Source organism: Balaenoptera borealis, assembly GCF_965194805.1.
Source record: "Balaenoptera borealis genome assembly, chromosome: 9".
Classification (NCBI taxonomy): Eukaryota; Metazoa; Chordata; class Mammalia; order Artiodactyla; family Balaenopteridae; genus Balaenoptera; species Balaenoptera borealis.
Genome location: NC_138873.1, coordinates 51,334,873 through 51,359,538, shown reverse-complemented (window position 1 = coordinate 51,359,538; position 24,666 = coordinate 51,334,873). Strand labels below are relative to the sequence as shown.

The 24,666-nt window shown below is 42.5% G+C and overlaps 1 protein-coding gene across 9 annotated transcripts in view; it reads left to right on the top strand.

Annotated features, from left to right (window-relative positions):
- Window positions 1-22,265, top strand: part of AFG1L (AFG1 like ATPase) — a 260,517-nt gene extending 238,252 nt beyond the window's left edge. For 7 of the 9 annotated variants that reach the window (XM_082404818.1, XM_082404817.1, XM_082404816.1 and 4 more), the window contains one exon: window positions 395-22,265. The gene's annotated coding sequence lies outside the window, so the exon portion shown is untranslated. The remainder of the gene's footprint in view (window positions 1-394) is intronic. The other 2 variants (XM_082404812.1, XM_082404813.1) reach the window with 2 other exon arrangements.
- The last annotated feature ends 2,401 nt before the right edge of the window (window positions 22,266-24,666 follow it).

Genomic DNA, 24,666 nt, shown 5'->3' with positions numbered 1-24,666 from the left:
AGAGGAGCCCTTCAGGGGGCAGAGGAGAGGGGCAGGACAGTGATACTCAGAGCTGGGGTCAGAGCACCAGATAGAGGGTTCCAGGGTGGCTTTCTGATGCCAGCTGAGAGCAGGTCCTTCTTCCTGCTGGAACTGGTGTGACAGCTCCTAGTGAGGCCCAGGGCCCGGCTCCTCATTCGGGGCTGAACTGGGTCTGCAGCCTGGGTGTGGCCTCTAGACTCACCTTGACCCCTGGCTCCGGAAGAGCTTTCTCCTCCAAGGCTCCGGGTCATCCCCAGATTGTGCCCCTGGGCTTTAGCCCCTTCAATTCTGCCTCAAGGCCAGAAACTGTGCCCCGGGGTTTCGAGGCTGAGGAGAGGGTGTCCTCACACCTGTTCTCTCCCTGCATTCACAGCATGCCTCCGCCTGCTCGTCCTCTGCAGAGCACAGCTTCCGGTTCCTGCTTTCCTTCCTCCTCTTGCCAAGCTCCGTGGGAGGTAGGATGGTCCGGACCAGGACCAGGAGACGCCGGCTGGCTTGAGTCCCAGCAAAGCCCAGTGCCTACGGACCTTGGTTTTTCTCACTCATCCAAGGGGGCTAGCTTGCTGTTTGGAGTCAGACAGACCTGGGGTTAAGTGCCTGCTCTGCCCGTCAACGGCCGCGTGACCCTGGTATGTTCCTAACCGGGAAAGGACACCTATCTCGCAGGTGTTCTGGGGACGAGCATGTGACACAGCCGGCATCCGTCTGATGGTAACTGTCGTCTATGACGGTCCTCCTGAGAGCTGTGCTGGGTCACAGGGATGCCCATTCCTCCCCATTTTTCAGGCTGACACTTTAGTGCCCTCTGAAGAATGAGAGAGGCGACCTGAGGAACCTGCCCATGAACTTGGAGGCCCAGATGGTAGCTGTTGTCACCCCTGCACTCCTGCCCCCAGACCCTGGCTGGGGCAGCCCATTTCCACCTTCAAGCTTCCTCCTGCGGATCGCTGCCCGGAGTGTTTGTGTTTGTGCTTCTTCTGCAGCAGCGTAAGGGGGGCCCCACGTCCCTCCCCAGCACAAACCTCCCCCTGTGGGGTGGGGCTGCCGAGGAGTGCGGCCAGTTGGCCCTGTGATGCTGTGAAGAAACGGCCTCCTTTAAGCTGAGTCGTGGCCTCCACTGAGAACCTAGGATGGATGCTCAGAAGCCTCTTCTCAAGGTAACGGAAACGCGGCCGAGTTCTGCACACAGACCCTCAAGGCCATTGCCTGGATTCCTGTGGGGCCCATGGACACCACATTAAGAACCTGTCAGTCATGGTCACTCCATGTCTGTGTGCAGCAGCCTCTTCCAGGAAGGGAAGGGTTCAGAGTGCTTCCTGCTCTCTGGAAGGTAACAGGGTCAGGGTGCCCCCCGCCCAGGCACGTCTGCTGGTGATGCTGAGGGTGCAGAAGAGCCTGAGGTCCTGCACTGCTCTCCTCCCAGGGAGGCCAAAGGCCCTCGGCCACCCAAGAGGCCCCCTGAGGTGTCCTGCACGTTCAGGGAGAGTCTGGCCTAGTGTCAACATTATAATCAGCAAATTGTAAGTAAAATCGTACATTTCTTTAACACTATTTTCCTTACAGAACTTTCAAGCAGTAGAATGAACCATTGATACTGTTTTCTAGATGATGGTATAAGATCATTTATATATGGTTTCCCAAACCTGTTGAACCAGCAGAATCACCTGGGAAGCTTAATGCAGATTATTGGACTCCACCCTAAACTTAATGAATTTGAATCTTCAGTGGAGGGGCCTAGAAATCTGTATTTCAAAGAAGTGCTCTCAGAGAAACTGGGATTAACTAAAATTGAGAAACAAAGATAATACCTTTAATGTTCCTCAAGAAATCTGTGGAGAAATCAAATACTCAAAAGTTACATACCCCAAATATTTTTAATGTATTTATTAGTTCTACCACATTTCTCTATAACCTAAGGCATCTTTGAGAGGCGCATAAAACACAGTAAGATTATTTAACCGAAGTAAGAGAAAATAATTAATTAGATTTAAATAGGAGTTAAACTAAATTTGCCTGGTAACCTCGTACATCAGATTTCACTGGAGCAGTTCCCACTCTCTTATATTCCTCTGTCTCTGTCTCTCTCTGTCTCCCTCCCCCTCTCTTTTTTCCCATAAGTGGATTTGGGGTAATCTCAAGTTGGACCATTTCATCAACATGACCTTATAACAAGTATTTTAATAGGACCTGGGTGAAGTCACTCACTCAATACTTGTGCTGGGTGAGCACAGCAGCCCTGACCCTTATATTTGTATGTGGGGGGGGGGGAAGTGTGGAGGGAACAGTAGTTAACAAATCACTATAAAAATAAACAAGAAAACATCAGGGTCTTAAGTGCTGAGACAAAAAAGAAGGGTGATGTGATGGAGAGTGCCTGCGCTCTCCCCTCAGTTAGGGGGTCAGAGAAGCCCTCTGAGAAGGCAACATCTGAGTGGAGCCCCAGATGACATGGGGACCAGCTGTGTGACCCTCTGGGGAGGGCATTCTAGACAGAGGGAAGCTATTGCCTCCCTAAGGTAGGACCATATTACTGATGTGGGAGAAAGAGGAAGAGTATCTGTGAGTCCACATCTAATGACTTTTTTTACCCATTAGGCAAACACTTTTATTAAAACTCCAATGTATCTGGAATGCTGAGGAGATGCTACTATAATGTTCCAGCCCACCACCCGTGGAATTTTTTAGTCTGTCCTTGGGAGTGATATGGTGAGCTCTCCTTCCTCCACCTATACTTTCTCCCAACAGGCACTCCTCCTTGACGACATCTCCTAAAGGCCACTTCATCCTCTTCTCTCTATCCTTTCCCCTTGTTTCAATGGTACAAAAAACTATACCACTGAACAAAATGCCACCTCCCCCAGGAAGCCTTTTGTAATCCTTCTAAGGAGAATGAATGAGAACCAAAAGTCTTTTACTCCATTCTCCCGCACCCCTTCTTGCATTTCTCCAGCAGCTCCTACTTCATTCTTCCCTGGGTTGTATGACATCTCATGTTTAGACATCCCTCACCCCAGTACATGAGGAAGGCTCAAGAATAGGGCCTGGGGGCTTCCCTGGTGGCCCAGTGGTTAAGTATCCGCCTGCCAATGCAGGGGACACAGGTTCAAGCTCTGCCAGGAAGATCCCACATGCCCCGGAGCAACTAAGCCCATGCGCCACAACTACTGAGCCTGCACTCTAGAGCTCGTGAGCCACAACTACTGAGCCCACGTGCCGCATCTACTGAAGCCCGTGCACTCTAGAGCCCGTGCTCTGCAACAAGAGAAGCCACCGCATTGAGAAGCCCATGCACCACAAACGAAGAGTAGCCCCCGCTCGCCGCGACTAGAGAAAGCCTGCGCGCAGCAACAAAGATCCAACACAGCCAAAAATCAAAAGCAAAAATAAATAAATTAAAAAAAAAAAAAAGAATAGAGCCTGGGATTTATTCATCTCTGAGCCTTATCCCAGCTGGGTCTGCACGGGCATCTGCACAACCTAGGACCCCTGGCTGGCAGAATGCAGTCATCCATCAATCCAGCATCACGGAGCAGCTGAGCTTTGCTCTCCCTGTGCTGGTTTCTCCGGAGGGATGGGAAGGACCAGGCACAGCCCCTGCTCCTGAGAAGCTTAGAAATCCATGGTTGGTGCGGGACAGGCATGACCAGCATCCTGAAAGTACTACCAAGGGGCAGTGGTCTCCAAACTGGGGGGAGTGCACACCACAGGAGCACATGACAACCCTGAGATGCAGGAAGAAAGCATGGAAGTTCTCTTTTATTTTATTGATTATTTAAAATTTAGAAATAAACTAAAAACTTAGAAATAAAAATTGTTTTACTTGTTTTCGCAATCTGGCTTTCCCTTAGCGCCTCTCTAGGTCCACTGGCAGGCAGCCAGAGTCACGTGACTTGTCCTTAGGGCGAGGTGGCAACCACAGTGCTGAGACCTGACAATGGCTCCCTCACTTGTCCATTCGCCAGCAATGAATCACCTCTCGCTACAGTTTAGTGTTGCAGGTTGTCATTGACGTGGCTACTTTTATAAAAACAAGACCTTTCAGTAAGAGAATCTTTACAGTATTTTGTAAATGAAATGGTGGAGGATAGACGTGGCCATGAAAAACTTTTGTACCACATAGAGGTTTTTGAATTGCTCATGTCAAAGTGCTTAAAAGAAATTTTTGGACTTAAAGATGAGTTATGCATTTTTCTTTGACAAAGAAAAGAAAAAACCTTAATTGTTATAAATTTGCCAACTTTTCCTGTGATAAGTAGTTTAGTAGTATGCTACTAATGAGTATTTTTTAAAACAGTACCTTGAAAGAATGGGTGATATTTTAAAAATAAGAGTGAGAAAGAAGCAGCTTTACAACGACTGTAACTGCTGCTATAAAGAGAACAATTTGAACATGTCTGGGAATATTGCATCAAGATGTGATTTGTGGCCAAAAATGACATCATCTATAAAAATTCCCACGTCTACACATTTAAAAACATAAAGTCTTATGATCTTCCAAATTAAGGGTTCATTTGTATAAAAAAAAAAACCTTTTGGTATCAAGGAGATGGGAAAAAAACCTGTGTAAATGGTGGGTAGAACTGAAAAACTAGTATCAAGAATTAGGAAGTGCAGCCATTAATATAATTATATAATTTTCCTAATTTGAATCTACATATCAGTATCTCATTTTTCTATAAAAGCCATTAAAACCAAGTATAGATATAAACTTAAGACTAGGCCTTTGGTGTGGCAAAGCAGCCTGACAGAATGTTGTCAAAGCATTTCACTGTGGGACATGAAAGTGAGTGTTGAAATACAAATAACTCCAAATTTGGGAATTTTTTTTTTCAGTAGTGAGATTTCAGTGTTAAATAAGTATAAACTTCATTAATTCAGAAAGCCCTAACATGAAAATTTAATTGAAAGAACAGCTGGTTTGTGAGACAATCAAAAGTAAAAACAAGGTTTGAAAGGGACAACTTGCACCACTCAAGTGGCAGAGGGGTGCAGAAGGGCAGGAGTTGGGTTTGAAATCTCAGGGCATCGGCAGGCTTGAATCAAGGTTTTGTGGGACTTGGAGATTATATAACTTGGGGGAACCCACTTAAGGTTCCAAATGTAAAATTAAGTATGAAAGTGAATATTTACTTAGAATGAGAAAATTACTGTATAAATAATTATAACACATTAATAAATTTGTTTTATAATTAAGTCATAAGAAATTTTCAAAGGCTGAGAAATGCCACAAACATCCAAAATCCAGAAAAAAACATTTTATTAACTACCTGACATACTTCTATAAACTTACTTTCTTAAATTTTTGTTAAAATGGCCATCTTCAAAAAAATCTACAAATAATAAATGCTGAAGAGGGTGTGGAGAAAAAGGAACCCTCTTATACTGTTGGTGGGAATGTAACTTGATACAGCTACTATGGAGAACAGTATGGAGGTTACTTAAAAGACTAAAAATAGAGTTACCATATGATCCAGTGATTCTACTCCTGGGCATATATGCAGAGAAAACTCTAATTTGAAAAGGTACATGCACCCCAATGTTCACTGCAGCACTATTTACAATTGCCAAGACATGGAAGCAATCTAAATGTCCATCGACAGATGAATGGATACAGAAGATGTGTACGTATATAGAATGGAATATTACTCAGCCATAAAAAAGAATGAAATAACGCCATTTGCAGCAACATGAATGGACCTAGAAATTATCATACTAAGTGAAGTAAGTCAGAGAAAGACAAATATCATATGATATTGCTTATATGTGGAATCTGAAAAAAATTACAAATAAACTTATTTACAAAGCAGAAATAGACCCACAGACATAGCAAACAAACTTATGGTTACCAAAGGGGAAGGGATGGGGAGGGATAAACTGGGAGTTTGGGATTAACATACACTGCTATATATAGAATAGATAACCAACAAGTACCTACTGTATAGCACAGGGAACTATACTCAATATTTTGTAATCACCTATAAGGGAAAAGAAGCTGAAAAAGAATATATATGTTATATATATAAGAATATATATATATAACCAAATCACTGTGCTGTACACCTGAAACTAACAAAACATTGTAAATCAACTATACATCAATTAAAAAATTTTAAAAAAAAAAGGCTAGGGCTTTGCATCATAAAGTATTAAGCTAAGATTTTAAAAAAGAGAATAAAGTATTTCCAATCACAGTCTTGATGGCAAAGAGCTTTTGAACCCTGTTAATAAATAAAATAACATAAAACAACTATTTACAATTTTTCTTTTATTTCAGCCTTTAAAATATATTTTTGTTTTATAATGTACACATATATTGCTACATTAGTGGTAGTTACATTGGTAGCAAAATATGCATCATGTTTATTTATTTATTATAAATTTATGTATTTTATTTATTTATTTTTGGCTGTGTTTGGTCTTCGTTGCTGTGCGCGGACTTTCTCTAGTTGCGTCGAACGGGGTCTGCTCTTCATCCCGGTGCGTGGGCTTCTCATTGCGGTGGCTTCTCTTGTTGCGGAACACAGGCTCTAGGTGCGTGGGCTCAGTAGTTGTGGCTCGCGGGCTCTAGAGCACAGGCTCAGTAGTTTTGGCTCGCGGGCTCTAGAGTGCAGGCTCAGTAGTTGTGGTGCACGGGCTTTGTTGCTCTGCGACATGTGGGATCTTCCCAGACCAGGGCTCGAACCCGTGTCCCCTGCATTGGTAGGCGGATTCTTAACCACTGCACCACCAGGGAAGCCCCTGCATCATGTTTATTGACTGAAGTATATAGTGAAAAACACTGGAGACCACACATTAGTGTAGTACACTTGTATGGGCTACCTCCCTGGCATCTATTCCTTTGCCTCCATCAAAATTCAGAAAATTACCCATTTTCTTTGGCAATGCCCCACCTTGTTTTGTGACAGCCAAGGGTGCTGCATGAGACTGATCCCACTCCAACTCCAGGAGTGGCCCCTGTTTGGTTTACACCAGTCAGAGGATCCCATTCCCCTTGGGCATTGTGATTGACTTAGGGGTGAGCACAGGACCCAGCCTGGTCCTCACAAAGAGGGGAAAATATTTACCACAGACTTCTGACCAGGAAGCTTCCTGGATCTTCTGGGCACTACTAGAAGAGAGATCCTATCTCTCTTTGGACCATGTAGCCTGAAGATATGAGGCCTGCCCTGGCAATGCTAACAGTGAGTTCTGCAGCCCAGGGTTGATGCCAACATTCAGTGGAGATCAGAGTAGAAAGAATCACAGAGACTTGGACCCAGAGCCTAATACAACATGAACTTCTGGATCAATCTGTGCCTGGGTTTTCCCCCACTTTTGTTTTTTTTCAGTTATAGGAGCCAAGAAATTCCTTTGATTTGGTTGATATTTGCTGTTACTTAAAACATGAACAGTCCCAATTTAAACAATGAGAGAATAGTAAATTTAGCCGAACTATGCAACAGAGGCATCATAAATGTTCTGGAATATCACTAATGGGCTGGCTGCATTGCTGGTTAAATTAAGACTTGTTTGTAGAATCTGTCCTGAATCCTAGTTAGTTTTGCATTCAGAGCAAAGCTGAGTTAATGAGAGGGCCCCGATTCTCAGGGCACCTCAGCTACCCAATTTCAGCAAAAGATCAACTTGCTAAAAGTTGGCATCTGATGTTTTCCGCCTCCCTTTTGGTAACTTTACCATGTTCTCAGACAATCAGTTTCTTTTCACCTGTTTCATTCTAAGGAGTAAATAAATTATGGGTCCAGTGGATTTTCCCTCCCAGGGTGTGGATTGCGAGGGACAGAGACTGATAATTCAGAGCAAAGGAAATGATCGGAATTCGCATGTATGCTCAGCTCTTGGCCACAAGATGGCAGGAGGAGATCAGTAAAAACAGGCAAAGACCTGCGACTTCTGGGCTGCGCAGAAGAAGGCCCTGGGGTCGCTTGCTCCACTTAGGAAAACCACAACCTGCCAGTGCCTGGCCAGCTCCCTGTATGGGGTAAGTTAGTAAGGAGAGAAATCACTTTTTTTCTGTAAAACAATAAGAGGTGCGGACTCAAATAAGTGGATGCTGTGAAGTTTGATAGTGAATGCAACCACCAGGGACGGAGACCTGTTTCTGCTTCTTCATTTGCCCTCTGCCTCTCTTTCTCCATCTGCAAAGTGGGGGTCCTGGTTGTGGCCTACCTCACTGCGATAAAACAGGTAAGAGAAGTGCCCTGAGTGTCGCAGGTGAAAGGTGTTTTTCTGGGAAGATTGGTGTCAGGGCACCACGTGTGTCCGACCTTCCCGGAACCTCCGGGAACAGTGAAATGCCTGGGATTCAGGTGGCTGTGGTCCCTGGGATGATCCCTAAATTCTGACATCATTCTCTACTTAAGGAAGACAGTGACACCAACTGAGTTACGAACACTCACCAGAAAGAGCTGCCTCTTGACAAGTGCCAGAGGTAGTGGAGAAAGACATTTTCTTTGTCAGGGGGATTCTGGGAAGGATGGATTTGGAGACGGGTGCTGTGGCTGAGACCTCAGTCTTGTTGTGACCCCACCTGATTGTCTCAGCCTCAACTCCCCGCACCTGAAGGCAACACCTGTCTCATGAACCCTCACGGGCTCAGCTGAGATGACGAGAAATATGAATTCTGGTCTGAACAAACTTTGTACGTAACCGTGTGTGGCAGTTAGAGACTGTCTCTTCCTGGTCCTTCGTGTTCACTTTCTCTCTTTTCTCAGGGTATCTGATTGTCCTCACCAGGGAAACGTGGAGTCTCTGTGCTTAGAGGAGCCTCGTGAGGTTAGAGGTGGGGGGAGGGTGCAGCCTCTGGCCGGCTGCTCCGCCAGCTTGGGCTACTCCTTCTGGTGAATAACTTCATCCTATCTCATACACATCGCTGTGTTTCTTGGCATCTTAGGCTGGGAGAGAAGCAACATAACTGTGGTCACTATGTATTTTCATTTTAATCAGGGGATTCTTCTTGAAACTTTACCGAAGTTCTTTCTGTTCCCATCCTGACCCTCTGAATGCCTTACACATGGTGGCTGGGAGGTGAAAATTAAAACGAACTGAAGACTCCAGAGTTACTAGGATGAAGGCCCTAGAGGAGTAGGCAGGGTGCTCGGGCCTTGATGAGTAGGGTGTCTCAAGGCGTCTGGCTTTCTCCAAGTGCAGTCACGGAGCAGACTCTGACTGGCTTCTGGGGGACCCGGAAAGCCTGGCCTAAGAATGAACCTTTCTTCAGTTGGCATGTTTTCTGGATTGGGCATCGGGAGAAAGTCTGGTGGTTCAGATGAAAGGAACTTGAGAAATAGAATTAAAGTGGAGATGTGTCATTGGTACAAAATGACTTTGGAACAAGGAGGCATTGGTGGGGTCATGCACTGGGAGCTCGGAGAAGTCTGTAATCTAGTGCTTGGACAGCTGCCAGCCCCTGAGCACAGCCTGATGGGCCCTGCGGTGTGACTGAGTGAGCTCAGGGGTGCCCTGCCACTGGCCATTTTGCAGGGATCCAGGGTACCTGGCAGCCAGTGGCATCAAGAGCAGGGAGCCCACAGCCAGGAGGTTAATGACAATCCACAGTGACCCCTGCAGAGAGACTGATGTCAAACAGCATCGCATGCATGGCAACAAGGATGGCAACAGCAAGGGTGTCAGGAGCATTGGGATGACATTTGGCTCAGGACACGTAGTGGACCTGGGTTCACGCAGGCAAAACAGTGACACAAATACTGACTGGGGCCCCAAATACTGATTTGGCAAGCCCCAGTTTTGCCTCCCAAGATTGTTCTGAAAAACAACCCTTTCAGGAGAAAAATGCTGCAAGCTTGGGTCTCATCCCTGAGGTGATTGATTCACTTTTCAGCAACTATTTAATTTTTTAAAGATATGCAAGATTAGAGCCTTGCTGAGCGTCAAAAGAGTGACCTAATAGAGCCAATCTTCAAGGACTGGAAAGTGAATTCCAACAGAAGAAAATCAGACTTCTATGCAGGGGATGCTTGATGCATTTTTAGAAGCCTAAGGCATGTGGCTGACATGGTCTTGGTGCTCCGGCCAGGTGTCAGGCCTGAGCCTCTGAGGTGGGAGAGCCGAGTTCAGGACATTGGTCCAACAGAGACCTCCCAGCCGCTCGTAATATCAATCGGCGAGAACTCTCCCAAAGATCTCTGTCTCAACGCTAAGACCCAGCTCCACCCAACGACCAGCAAGCTCCAGTTCTGGACACCCCATGCCAAACAACTAACAAGACAGGAACAAAACCCCACCCATTAGCAGAAAGGCTGCCTAAAATCATATTAAGTTCACAGACACCCCAAAACACAGCACTGGACGCAGTCCTGCCCACCAGAAAGACAAGATCCAGCCTCATCCACCAGAACACAGGCACCAGTCCCCTCCACCAGGAAACCTACACAACCCACTGAACCAACCTTACCCACTGGGGGCAGACACCAAAAACAGTAGGAACTATGAAACTGCAGCCTGCGAAAAGGAGACCCCAAACACAGTAAGTTAAGCAAGATGAGAAGACAGAGAAATACACAGCAGATGAAGAAGCAAGGTAAAAACCCACCAGCCCAAACAAACGAAGAGGACATAGGCAGTCTACCTGAAAAAGAATTCAGAGTAATGATAGTAAAGATGATCCAAAATCTTGGAAATAGAATGGAGAAAATATAAGAAACTTTTAACAAGGACCTAGAAGAACTAAAGAGCAAACAAACAATAATGAACAACACAATAAATGAAATTAAAAATTCTCTAGAAGGAATCAATAGCAGAATAACTGAGGCAGAAGAACGGAGAAGTGACCTGGAAGATAAAATAGTGGAAATAACTACTGCAGAGCAGAATAAAGAAAAAAGAATGAAAAGAATTGAGGACAGTCTCAGAGACCTCTGGGACAACATTAAACACACCAACATTCGAATTACAGGGGTCCCAGAAGAAGAGAAACAGAAAGGGACTGAGAAAATATTTGAAGAGATTATAGTTGAAAACTTCCCTAATATGGGAAAGGAAATAGTCAAGTCCAGGAAGTGCAGAGAGTCCCAGGCAGGATAAATCCAAGGAGAAACACGGCAAGACACATACTAATCAAACTATCAAAAATTAAATACAAAGAAAAAATATTAAAAGCAGCAAGGGAAAAGCAACAAATAACATACAAGGGAATCCCCATGAGGTTAACAGCTGATTTCTCAGCAGAAACTCTGCAAGCTAGAAGGGTGTGTCAGGACATATTTAAAGTGATGAAAGGGAAAAACCTACAACCAAGATTACTCTACCCAGCAAGGATCTCATTCAGATTTGATGGAGAAATTAAAACCTTTACAGACAAGCAAAAGCTAAGAGAATTCAGCACCACCAAACCAGCTTCACAACAAATGCTAAAGGAACTTCTCTAGGCAGGAAACACAAGAGAAGGAAAGGACCTACAAAAACAAACCAAAAACAACTAAGAAAATGGTAAAAGGAACATACATATCCATAATTACCTTAAATGTAAATGGATTAAATGCTCCAACCAAAAGACACAGACTGGCTGAATGGATACAAAACAAGATCCATATATATGCTGTCTACAAGAGACCCACTTCTGACCTAGGGACACATACAGACTAAAAGTGAGGGGATGGAAATGGAAATCTAAAGAAAGCTGGAGTAGCAATTCTCATATCAGACAAAATAGACTTTAAAATAAAGAATGTTACAAGAGACAAAGAAAGACACTACATAATGATCAAGCGATCAGTCTAAGAAGAGGATATAACAATTTTAAATATTTATGCATGCAACATAGGAGCACCTCAATACATAAGGCAAATGCTAACAGCCATAAAAGGGGAAATCGATAGTAACACAGTAATAGTAGGGGACTTTAACACCCCACTTTCACCAATAGACAGATCATCCAAAATGAAAATAAACAGGGAAACACAAGCTTTAAATGACACATTAAACAAGATGGACTTAATTGACATTTATAGGACATTCCATCCCAAAACAACAGAATACACTTTCTTCTCAAGTGTTCATGGAACATTCTCCAGGATAGCTCATATCTTGGGTCACAAATCAAGCCTTGGTAAATTTAAGAAAATTGAAATCATATGAAGTATCTTTTCTGACCACAATGTTATGAGATTAGATACCAATTATAGGAAAAAAAACTGTAAAAAATACACACACTTGGAGGCTAAACAATATGCTACAAATAACCAAGAGATCACTGAAGAAATCAAAGAGGAAATCAAAAAATACCTAGAAACAAATGACAATGAAAACACGATGACCCAAAACCTATGGGATGCAGCAAAACAGTTCTAAGAGGGAAGTTTATAGCAATACAATCCTACCTCAAGAAACAAGAAACATCTCAAATAAGCAACCTAACCTTACACCTAAAGCAATTAGAGAAAGAAGAACAAAAAAACCCCAAAGTTAGCAGATAGAAAGAAACCATAAAGATCAGATCAGAAATAAATGAAAAAGAAATGATGGAAATGATAACAAAGATCAATAAAACTAAAAGCTGGTTCTTTGAGAAGATAAACAAAAGTGATAAACCATTAGCCAGACTCAACAAGAAAAAAAGGGAAAAGACTCAAATCAACAGAATTAGAAATGAAAAAGGAGAAGTAACAACTGACACTGCAGAAATGCAAAGGATCATGAGAGATTACTACAAGCAACTATACACCAATAAAATGGACAACCTGGAAGAAATGGACAAATTCTTAGAAAAGCACAACCTTCTGAGAGTGAACCAGGAAGTAATAGAAAATATAAGCAGACCAATCACAAGCACTGAAATTGAAACTGTGATGAAAAATCTTCCAACAAACAAAAGCCCAGGACCAGATGGCTTCACAGGCAAATTCCATCAAACATTTAGAGAAGAGCTAACACCTATCCTCTCAAACTCTGGTCACCTTATCTTTGATAAAGGAGGCAAGAATATACAATGGAGAAAAGACAGCCTCTTCAATAAGTGGTGCTGGGAAAACTGGACAGCTACCTGTAAAATAATGAAATTAGAACACTTCCTAACACCATACACAAAAATAAACTAAAAATGGATTAAAGACCTAAATGTAAGGCCAGACACTATAAAACTCTTAGAGGAAAACATAGGCAGAACACTCTATGACATAAATCACAGCAAGAACCTTTTTGACCCACCTCCTAGGGAAATGGAAATAAAAACAAAAATAAACAAATAGGACCTAATGAAACTGAAAAGCTTTTGCACAGCAAAGGAAACCATAAACAAGATGAAAAGACAACCCTCAGAATGGGAGAAAATATTTGCAAACAAAGCAACTGACAAGGTTTAATCTCCAAAATATACAAGCAAGTCATGCAGCTCAGTATCAAAAAAACAAACAACCCAATCCAAAAATGGGCAGAAGACCTAAGTAGACATTTCTCCAAAGAAGATATACAGATTGCCAACAAAGACATGAAAGGATGCTCAACATCACTAATCATTAGAGAAATGCAAATCAAAACTACAATGAGGTATCACCTCACACTGGTTACAATGGGCATCATCAGAAAATCTACAAACAATAAATGCTGGAGAGGGTGTGGAGAAAAGGGAACTCTTGCACTATTGGTGGGAATGTAAATTGATACAGCCACTATGGAGAACAGTATGGAGGTTCCTTAAAAAACTAAAAACAGAACTACCATATGACCCAGCAATCCCACTACTGGGCATATACCCTGAGAAAACCATAATTCAAAAAGAGTCATGTACCCCAATGTTCATTGCAGCTCTATTACAATAGTCAGGACATGGAAGCAACCTAAGTGTCCATCGACAGATGAATGGATAAAGAAGATGTGGCACATATATACAATGGAATATTACTCAGCCATATAAAGGAATGCAATAGAGTTATTTGAAGTGAGGTGGATGGACCTAGAGTCTGTCATACAAAGTGAAGTAAGTCAGAAAGAGAAAAACAAATACTGGATGCTAACACATATATATGGAATCTAAAACAAAAATGGTTCTGAAGGACCTAGGGGCAGGACAGGAATAAAGACGGCGCAGAGAATGGACTTGAGGACACGGGGAGGGGGAAGGGTAAGCTGGGATGAAGTGAGAGAGTGGCATGGACATATATACATTACCAAATGTAAAATAGATAGCTAGTGGGAAGCAGCTGCATAGCACAGGGAGATCAGCTAGGTGCTTTGTGACCACCTAGAAGGGTGGGATAGGGAGGGTGGGACGGAGATGCAAGAGGGAGGGGATATGGGGATATTTGTATATGTATAACTGATTCAGTTTGTGATACAGCAGAAACTAACACACAATTGTAAAGCAATTATACTCCAATGAAGGTGTTAAAAAAAAAAAAAAAAGAACCAGACCATGCTGGCACCCTAATCTTGGACTTCCGGCCTCTAGAACTGTGAAAAATGTCTGTTTAAAAAAAAAAAGATATGCAAGATTAGAATGTGGGCAGTGGTTGTGGTTATAAAACCCGGAATAGATGTTAAGGGCTTTATCAGTTGCTCATCTCTTTTTAAAAAGGGGTATTTCCCCCCAAGGTGAATCTTTCCTATGACAACAGTTGCAGGTCAACTAAGGCAGAAGTGCAAAGACATCAAGCTCATCACCCAATAACGCAGAACCCCCTTGTGCATGAGAGAGTGTTGGCATCTTTCCTTAGCTTCATCACAAAAGAATAGGAAGCCAGGGATCTGGGAATGGGGATACTCAGCAGTCAATCAGGTAAAAACATCCGTCGATATCTTTTGCCCAACCTTTCTGTATATGAGGGCCCCCTTTTAATGTCAAAAGGAGCCAAGGCCTCTCCCATGATTGTGGCTCTACTTTATTATTGATGAATTGAGAAAAATTCATAATAAGTGTTTACAATGGTGCCTAAATACCATTCAAAAATAGTAATGCATGGATGTGTGAGATACTGTTTTTCAATCTCAGACAATGTTTGGAGGATATTGGCAGAGCCGTTGTAACAGCTCCTGTAAACCCAGGAGGGGATAAAGGCTGAGATGTATCCCTACCCTTAAGAAATCTATCATCTAGTTTTTAAAAATGGGCCCACAGAAGCTTTGACCTCAGAGCCTTGGCGTTAGCACAGCACTGGGAGGCTGAGAACCTTGGGACAAACAGGCAAGGACGTGGCACTTGACATCGGACCCTCCACCCACAAGGTTCTGTTGCTGAATAACTGGGGACTATGAGGGTGGGGAGAGGAGGTAGAAAGGGACGGCGGGGAGGGGAGAAGGTGAGGAGGGATGGTACCATAATCAACTCTGGGGCCTGACACACAGCATCTGCTGTGATGTGCTCCAGGGGAGCCAAAAGGGGCAAGAGTTAGATGGTCATGTCTGTTTCCCACCGGTTCCCCTACTCCAGGACCTTAACTCCTCATTGGCCTCACCTGGTATAGAGCTGAGACAGTTCTCTCTGCCTTCCCCACTGAAACGGGGTCTTCCCTCAGAACCTCTCCAAGGGCTGGCTGGCTTGAGAAAGGCAAACCTTGTAGAGAGAAACTTAGCCTGAAGGCAGTCTGGCTCTATTACAGGCTCATTCCAGTGCTTTAAAAAGGAATTCACCTTTCTACCTAGAGATTAGTCCTCCTCCCCTGGATACCTTAGAGCTAAGTGGTAAAGAAAAAATAAATCAGGCAGCCTGATTAATGCTCCAAAACCAGCCAGTGGTTAGACTTTGGGGAGTGGGGTGGGGGCTTGGTGTTGGCAAGTCTATCCCTCCCCCCACCTTGCCCCTTTCCCCCTCCCCACTCCAGGTCCAGAAGTCCATAGGTTTCTTTTTCCAAGGGCCAGGGGTTGTCACATGAGTGCAGGAGGGCACTCTGGCTAAGCACGGGAAAACACGGTTGAGCAAACAAGAATTTTGTATTTTACACTTGAGTTAGGGACATGGTGGCAACTTTGGAAGCAAGTGTAATTGGGACATATTCATAGTAAATCACGGGTCACCAGGAAGTTGGCAGGGCCAGAGCTGGACCCAGGTAAAGAAAATTAGACCTTCCTAAAGAGCATCTCTAAAACACACTAACACAAACGAACAGAAAGCAGGCTGTTATACAGTAATGCCAATTCAGCAGAAATAAGGATCCTCCAGGGCAGATTTTCTATGGTTAGGAGCCAAATGAGTCTGGTAACTTTGCTATAATATTTTTCTCTTCTCCTTTGCACTCAGGAGCACTTGGCATCCTTTATCAAGGCCATGATTACATTAGGTACCTGCAAAAGGCTTCAATAAAAGTAATGTAATTTTGTATAGCTCTGATGATTTGCTGATACAGTAAAAGGTCAGAGCCTGCTACCAATGGCAGCTCCATGAGCAGGGAGTGTAGTTTAAATAGCGACTATCTGTGCTCAGTGATATCACAGGTATAGGAAGATTCCAAAGATCTGTCCTCCCTTCCTTCCTCCTGTCCTTCCTTCTTTCCTTCTCCATTTGTTGAGTGCCTCCTATGTGCTGAAGAGACAAAGGCAAGCTAGACACAATCCCTGGCCTCACAATCAATTGGGGAAACAGCAAAGGTGGCCCTTGATTAAAAAAGAGCTAAATCTAAAGGTTAGAAATAGGTAAACCATGAAGAAATAACAAATACCCAAGAACATGAAACAAGGGAAAACAAAACAGCTCCATGGCATTTTACCTGAGTATCAATGATATGGGCCAGAAGTTTTGTTTGTAAAAGGGTGGAAACAGAAGGTGTTAGATAAGTGCTTGTTGAAGAAATTAACACAGTCACAGATGCTAGCGCTGGAAAGTGCCTCTGAGATTCTCTCGTCAGCCCTTTCGTTTTTATAGAAGAGGAAATTGAGACTGAGGAAGGTCAAAAGGCCTGAGTGACTCGAGGATGGAGCAGAGAACGGGAGCCACATCTCCTGGTCCCTGTGTTCTTTCTCCCATGTTGATCTCTGACCTGGGCATTCAACTTATAATTTATTTTATTCTATTTTAACCATTTTTTGAGGTATGACCAAAAAAAGCTGTACATATTTAACATACAACTTGATGACTTTGAAGATAAGTATACACCCATGAGACCATCACCTCCAAAAGTTTATTTCCACCCTATTTCTTTCTTTCGTTTTGGGTTGTTGTTTTTTAAATTAGATTTTTTTCTTTCATAGTAGAGCACTTAACAGAAGATCTACCCTCTTAGCAAAATTTTAAGTGTATAATACAGTATTGTTAATTATAGGCCGCATGTTGTAAGACCTCCAGAATTTATTCATCTTGTATAAATGAAACTTTGTATCTTTTGACTGACACCGCCCCAAACATGATTTTTTAAATTAATTAATTAATTTATTTATTTATTTATGGCTGCATTGGGTCTTCGCTGCTGTGCGCGGGCTTTCTCTAGTTGTGGCGAGCGGGGGCTACTCTTCGTTGCGGTGCGTGGGCCGCTCTTCTCATCGCGGTGGCTTTTCTTGTTGTGGAGCACAGGCTCTAGGCGCATGGGCTTCAGTAGTTGTGGCACGCGGGCTCATTAGTTGTGGCTCGTGGGCTCTAGAGTGCGGGCTCAGTAGTTGTGGCTCACGGGCCCAGTTGCTCCGCGGCATGTGGGATCTTCCCAGACCAGGGCTCGAACCTGTGTCCCCTGCATTGGCGGGCAGATTTTTAACCACTGTGCCACCAGGGAAGTCCCCATGATTTTTTAAAAAAGGGATCAAGACACAGTCTTTGCCCTCAAGTAGCTCAGTCTGGAAGGGAAAAATCCCATTGCAAAAGGACTAAGGCTGAAGCTGAAAGAGAAGAGTGAGTTTCTAGAAGGGCATTAAACGAAACAGAATAAGCTAGTTAAAGAGCATTTAAGAGGAATCCTTTATAACAAGAGAAATGTGGTTCTGCCGGGTTAGTGCAGCGGAAACCTCCTGTAATGTCTCCTCTGGGCGGTGAGATCTGTTATCTGGAGCTGGGCATGTGTGAGGTCAGAGCCAGGGCCCAGCCCCCAGCAAAGGCCTTAGGTGGGCCATAGGAGGCACTCCAACCCAGTCAACCGTCTTCCAGATGATGGCGAGGGGGGACTGCGTGATAATGTGGAGAGACCGTGCTCTTTACAGTGAACCAGACCCGGGTTCCAGTCCCAGCTCTGTGAGGGCCTCAGCTGGGAAACTCCCGGCTGTGGCTTCAGTTTCCTTATTTCCGAAATGGGGAGAACATCATCTCTTTTATAGGGCTATTGTGATTAATGATGATTAAATATGTACAGAAACTCCTAGTCCAGGCACTGCGTCTTAGCAGTTGCCCAATTAATCTTAATTACATCTAAATTGTTTAAATCCATCATCACTAAAAGAAGAAAATTAAAAATTTAAACAGTCCAACGATTCCAAGTGCTAGTGAGAGTGTGGATGAGGCGCACATTCATACTGTGTTGGTGAGAGTGTAAACTGTACAACCACTTTGGAGAACTGTGTGGCATTCAGTGAACTGGAAGATGCACGTGGCTTTGACCCGGAAGTGCCTTTATTAAGTATATACTAAACTCATGCACGCACGCCTAGGAATGTTCAGAAAAACAATGGTCACAATTGCCCTAAACTGGAAGCAACCCAATTAGCCATCAATATTACAAGAGATAAATTTAGATATCTCTATACAGGTTATGGATAGATAGATAACTCTTCATACAACAGAGTACCATGTGGCCACGAAAATGAGTGACGTACAGCAGCACACAGCAACATGGGTGAACCTTACAAACATAATATCAAGAGGGAGAAGCAAGACACAAAAGAACATATGTGGTGTGATTCCATTCATATGAAGATCAAAACCAGGCAAAACTAAATGATAGGGTTTAGGGATGCAAACATAGGTGGAAAGCTATGAAGAATAGCAAAGAAATGATTACCACAAAAGTTAGGAGTGATTACTTTGAGGGGGAGAGAGGAGGGTTTCGATGGGGAAGGGCACCCCAGGAATTTGTAAGGTGCTAGTAATATTCTATTTCTTGACCCAGGTGTTACTTATATGGGTGTTCTCACTCTCTCTCTCTCTTTTTTAATATGGGTGTTCTCTTGGTAACCACTCATTAAACTGTGCACTGTTACATAAACTGTCAACTGTTCTGTGATTTTCTGAAAGCAGGTTAGATTTCTTGATAAAAAGTGGAAAAAAAAAGTATATGCTGAGGGAGATGGGAGATCCACCCTCAGAGATATAGGACAAGTAAAAAATATAAGTATTTTTTAAAACATTTTAAATGCCTGGGATTCATATTGGATAAGTTGGGACATTCAAGGTTAATAAATTTTTATATCTGACAGAATGAAGTAGCATTAGTAGACAACATTAAGGACTTCCAGAAGGAATTTTTCAAGCCATCTAACATTCTCACCTTCTGAGTATTTCTTCTTTTTTTTTTTTTTGGAAGATTTTTTTAAAAATTAATTAATTAATTAATTTTTACTTATGGCTGTGTTGGGTCTTTGTTTCTGTGCGAGGGCTTTCTCCAGTTGTGGCAAGCGGGGGCCACTCTTCATCGCGGTGCGCGGGCCTCTCACTATCGCGGCCTCTCTTGTTGTGGAGCACAGGCTCCAGATGCGCAGGCTCAGTAATTGTGGCTCACAGGCCCAGCTGCTCCGCGTCATGTGGGATCTTCCCAGACCAGGGCTCGAACCCGTGTCCCCTGCATTGGCAGGCAGACTCTCAACCACTGCGCCACCAGGGAAGCCCCCTGAGTATTTCTTGAATTCAGAAGTTAAGAAACAATGACAGATGAATTTCGACCTGGCCTAATTTCAGTATTAATGTACAGCAACTGTGAAAAAGTGGAGGGGAATAACTTAAAACCTATATAGACAAACAAGTCTTATACTACTGAGAAAGGAATGCAACTCTAATTGTTCACTTGGGGATCAATTAGTTTGAGAAGAACAATTTATTGATAACATTGCATTTTTAGGTGGGAAATGGGTCAAAATGGCCACCTCTTTTAGTCTGGGCCTCATGGAATTCTTTTGCCTATGGTTTCCTCAGATCAGGCCTGATTCTCTACTCAGCAGATAAAGAAACTTAATTTTGCCATTTAACCCAGAGAGTCATCAGGTCTGGGGGCCTGCTGACAATGGTTTCTGAGGCCACTGACCTTCCCTTAGCTTTTGGGCCCTCCTCTCCACTGCCTGTCCACTGGAGAAAGGCCGCCTGTGCAGCCCCCAGTCCCTCCCATCTTAAGGCTCCATGTCACTCACAACCCTTCCAGTCAGTTGTCATGACAGCCCATTCACTCTTCAACAACTTGTTAAAAAAAATTTTTGTTGGAGTGTAGTTGATTTACAATGTTGTGTTAGTTTCAAGTGTACAGCAAAAAAATCAAGTTATACATATACATATATCCACTCTTTTTTAGATTCTTTTCCCATATAGGTCATTACAGAGTATTGAGTAGAGTTCGCTGTGCTATACAGTAGCTCCTTACTAATTTTCTATTTTATACATAGTAGTGTGTATATATCAATCCCAATCTCCCAATTTATCCCTCCCCGCCGTTACCCCCTGGTAACCATAAGTTTGTTTTCTACATCTGTGACTCTATTTCTGTTTTGTAGATAAGTTCCTTTGTACCTTTTTTTTAGATTCCACATATAAGCCATATCATATGATATTTGTCTTTCTCTCTTTGACTTACTTCACTCAGTATGACAGTCTCTAGGTCCATCCATGTCAACAGCATATTTTTATGGCACAAAAAGTGGGGAAAAAAAGGCCCAGCTCAAACCTCATTCTTTTATTGGTTGGCAAAATCTCCACAAACTCCAAAGGGAGTTTCATGGAGAATAGGAAAACCTGACCAAAAGTACTTGGGTTTGGTCAGTTCCCCAAACAGGACAGGTATCCCAGGGATTATGATGGTTTTTTTTTTTTAATTGAAATATAGTTGACATATAATATTATGTTAGTTTCAGGTATACTACATAGTGATTTGACATTTGCATATATTATGAATTGGGAGATTGTGTTCTTTTATGGCATTATTCACTTGGCTTAGTTATTTGTTTCCCAAATACAGATTTTATGAAAGTCATTTTAAGTGTAAAAAAAAAAAAGCCTCCAAATTATACATTTGAGAAATGAGATAACAAAGGACTCAAAATGCTGTGCAAATGCGTGAGGTTCAGATTTAACGCTGGAGGCCTAGACACTTCCTCCTCACATATGTCTCACTTAGCGATTTTGTCACCCATTTTGACGGCATCAGGTGTCCTTCCAGAAATGAGCATAAGTAGCCCTTAAGAGGGCACAGAAATGTGTTAAAGGAATGTGAGCTACTCCAGGGAGCGGGAAAAAGAGTGAAGGTGAGCCTTTCCCAACATGAGAAGAGCCACCTTCTGAGAAGCGGGGATTTAACCACGGACCAGAATTTCTTCTCTGGTGAGAACCCAGGCGCTCTTAGGTCACACGCCTTGAACTCCATCCCCCGGAGTGGGCCGAGTGGGCTCACAAAGCACGTCCCATGAACAACCCTCCTCTGATAGGCCACCAAGAAGAACCGAACTCAGAGAAAAGTTCTTTCAGTGAAGGAAAACTTTCTCCTAAGATGTTTGAACCATCATTAATGAATAGCATTCAAGCTCAAATACACCATCCTCACAGCAACTGTGGTAGTAGCTTTATGTGGTATTTTCTATGTTACAGCCAGGGTTCACTGTAACATAAGCACAGGCCTCATACCTTGCTGGCTTGAGAATTTCAAATCATACCTGCAAACTTTGTCAAACTGTAAAATTTTTTCTCTGTCATCTTCCTGTTTCACAGGTTTGCTCCATTTCCAGGTGTGGATTTGGGAGAAGCAAAAATCAGATCTGATGTCCCCTGAGCCCTAAATCATACCCTGTGTGGGCTTTAGTATCAGACTATTCCAGAAAACTTCACACGTTAGTGGACATGCCACATTGCACCAGGGAGATGCCATACATTCCGAAGAGCAATGAATGGTTCCATATGGCCTTGATTTCTTTAAGTACCACATCAATGTTTTATAGTAATTTGTATTTAATACTCCAATCACTAGGCATTTAAAATAGATTTTCTACCAAGTGGACATGGACACATGCTCACTTCACAAGTTTTCCCAAGATGAGAAGTGGAGTAGATGGACCACTTACCAAGCCCAATGCCATCTGCTGCAGGCCAGTCACTGGCAGCATTGCACTAAGTCTGCTTTCATGTCTTTCTTTCCTTTAGAAGTGATTTGTTGGATATTACAATAGAATATTGAAAAAGTAGTCACAAACTGAGTTCTTATTGCTGACTTTCAAAAGCAGAGTTGAGTACTACTTTCCTTCGTCCGGCAAGCAATAACCTATGAAGTGTTCAGCCTGGATCCTGTGTCTTCAAGGGGCTTGTGTCTCAAAATCTAGTTGGGGAGAAAAAATTAAAAATAAGAAAGAAGTACTTTGATTTCAAATCCACTCAGCTTTTTAAACTTTTAACCTAAATTGCAATACTCAGTTTTTTTTTAGACTCTTTTTCCTTGTTTATATTTTCAAACTTCTCTTTTATTTCTTGAAATACATTAAGCACACTTATTTTCTGCATCTGCTTATTCCCAGTACCCCAAATCTTCATGTGTCTGACCCTACGTTTTGTTTCTGTCTGCTCTTACTTATGGGGGCTTGCTTTCATGTGTGCTTTGTGTTTTCTGGCTGTGAGCTTTTGTTCCTGCAACTTTATCTGCATCCTTAGCAGTGTAGGTTCAAGATATTCCTTCAGAGAGGTGTTGTGTTTGCTTCTGCCGTTGTTTGGAGCACCCAAAACTTGAACTCATTAAGATTTTTAAATTCTGTGGTATCATGAATTTGGGTCACAATCTTACATGTAGACCACACCATAGTTATGAGCTCTCAAGGAAGATTTAGACATCTTTTCTAAATTCACCCAGCACCAGGATCAAGACAACCAAACTGTAGGGGGTCCTCTTCTGCATAGCAGATCAGTTTCACATTCATCTTCACTTTGGCTCTTTAGAGTCCCAGTTTTATGGCGAATTTCTTTTTATAATACATAAATTTTTAGTTTGTATGAAATTATTATTTTTTCCCAGCTTTACTGAGATATAATTGACATACAAGATTGTGTAAGTTTAAGGTATATATGATTTGATATACATATATATTGTAAAATGATTGCCACAATAAGGTTAATTAACATATACGTTACCTCACATAGTTACTTGTTTTTTGTATGTGGTGAGAATATTTAAGATCTACTCTCTTAGCAACTTTCACGTATACAACAGTATTGTTAACTATAGTCACCAAAACTTATTCATTTTAAAACTAAAAGTTTATACCCTTTGACCAACGTCTTCCCATTTCCCCCATTCTCCAGTCTATGGCAACCACCAATCTACTTTCAGTTTCTGTGAGTTTGGCTTTTTTAGTTTACACTTGTAAATGAGATCATACAGCCTTTTTCTGTCTGACTTATTTCACTTAGCATAATACCCTCAAGGTACATCCATGTTTTCACAAATGGCAGGATTTCCTTTTTTATGGCTGAGGAATATTCCATTACATATATACACCACATCTTCTTTTCCCATGCATCTGTTGACGGATACTTAGGTTGTTTCCATGTCTTGGCTATTATGAATGGATGTGGGGTACAGATATCTTTTTGAGATGATTTCATTTCTCTTGGATATATATACCCAGAAGTGAGATTGCTGGATCATATGGTAATTCTGGTTTTAATTTTTTTGAGGAACTTCCATACTCTTTTCCATAGTGGTTGTATCAATTTACATTGGGACAGATTCTTATTTTGCTCATGATCTTGTGGAGGCGTGAGGCTTTATCTTCTGTCTCTCAGCCCCTGCACCTTGGCAATGTGAAAACTCATGATACTATTGTTTGACAGATTTTCTACGAGCTTGCTCACTTCCCAGGGGTCCCACTTTAACTTTGTTTTTGGTTTCCGTGGTTTTCTTGCCAGCTCAATGATTCATTTAAAAAAATATTTTAAAATCTTATCCAGCTTTAGTTTTCATCAAGAGGTTTGTTCTGGGTATCTACCCACCATGTTAAATTGAAGTACTATAAAAACAAGGTTAGAAATGTATAATCAATTGCTAAGCAGAGCTGAGGTGCAGTTTCTCAAGTGTTTGTTGCCTTCACTTTTTATTCAGAACCCATCTCTGTCCTCAGAATACCAGACAGTGGCTGAGAAGAGTAGAGATAATGGTGTGCTAGCAAACTGGCTCTCAGAAAGAAAAACAGAAGACTTGGTTATTAGCATTTGCCATTTCTGGGGGTTGAATATTTCCACAGCAGTCTACTTCAAGCTACTAGTTTGATTCACTAAACAAAGAGTTGGGAAGAGATGTACACAGTTGTTTCTCACACACTGGAATGAACCAGCTCTAGCAGAGGTAGAAGATGCAAGACAGGGTGGCTGAATCAAGTGCCTAGAGATCAGTCAGGATGCATAAGTGAGGGAAGAGGGCCTGATGAGGAAGAGGGGAACTGGAGAGCATGTACCAGCTCATTGTTGCCCTGTGAGTATGGTGCCAGTGTTACCAGATCTGATTTTTCAAGGAGAGTTAGAAATCTAGCTTTTAGGTGATATCTCCTTTCTAAATGTTGGCAATTGACTCAGAAACTTTAAAAACATATGAGAGAGCCCAAAAACAA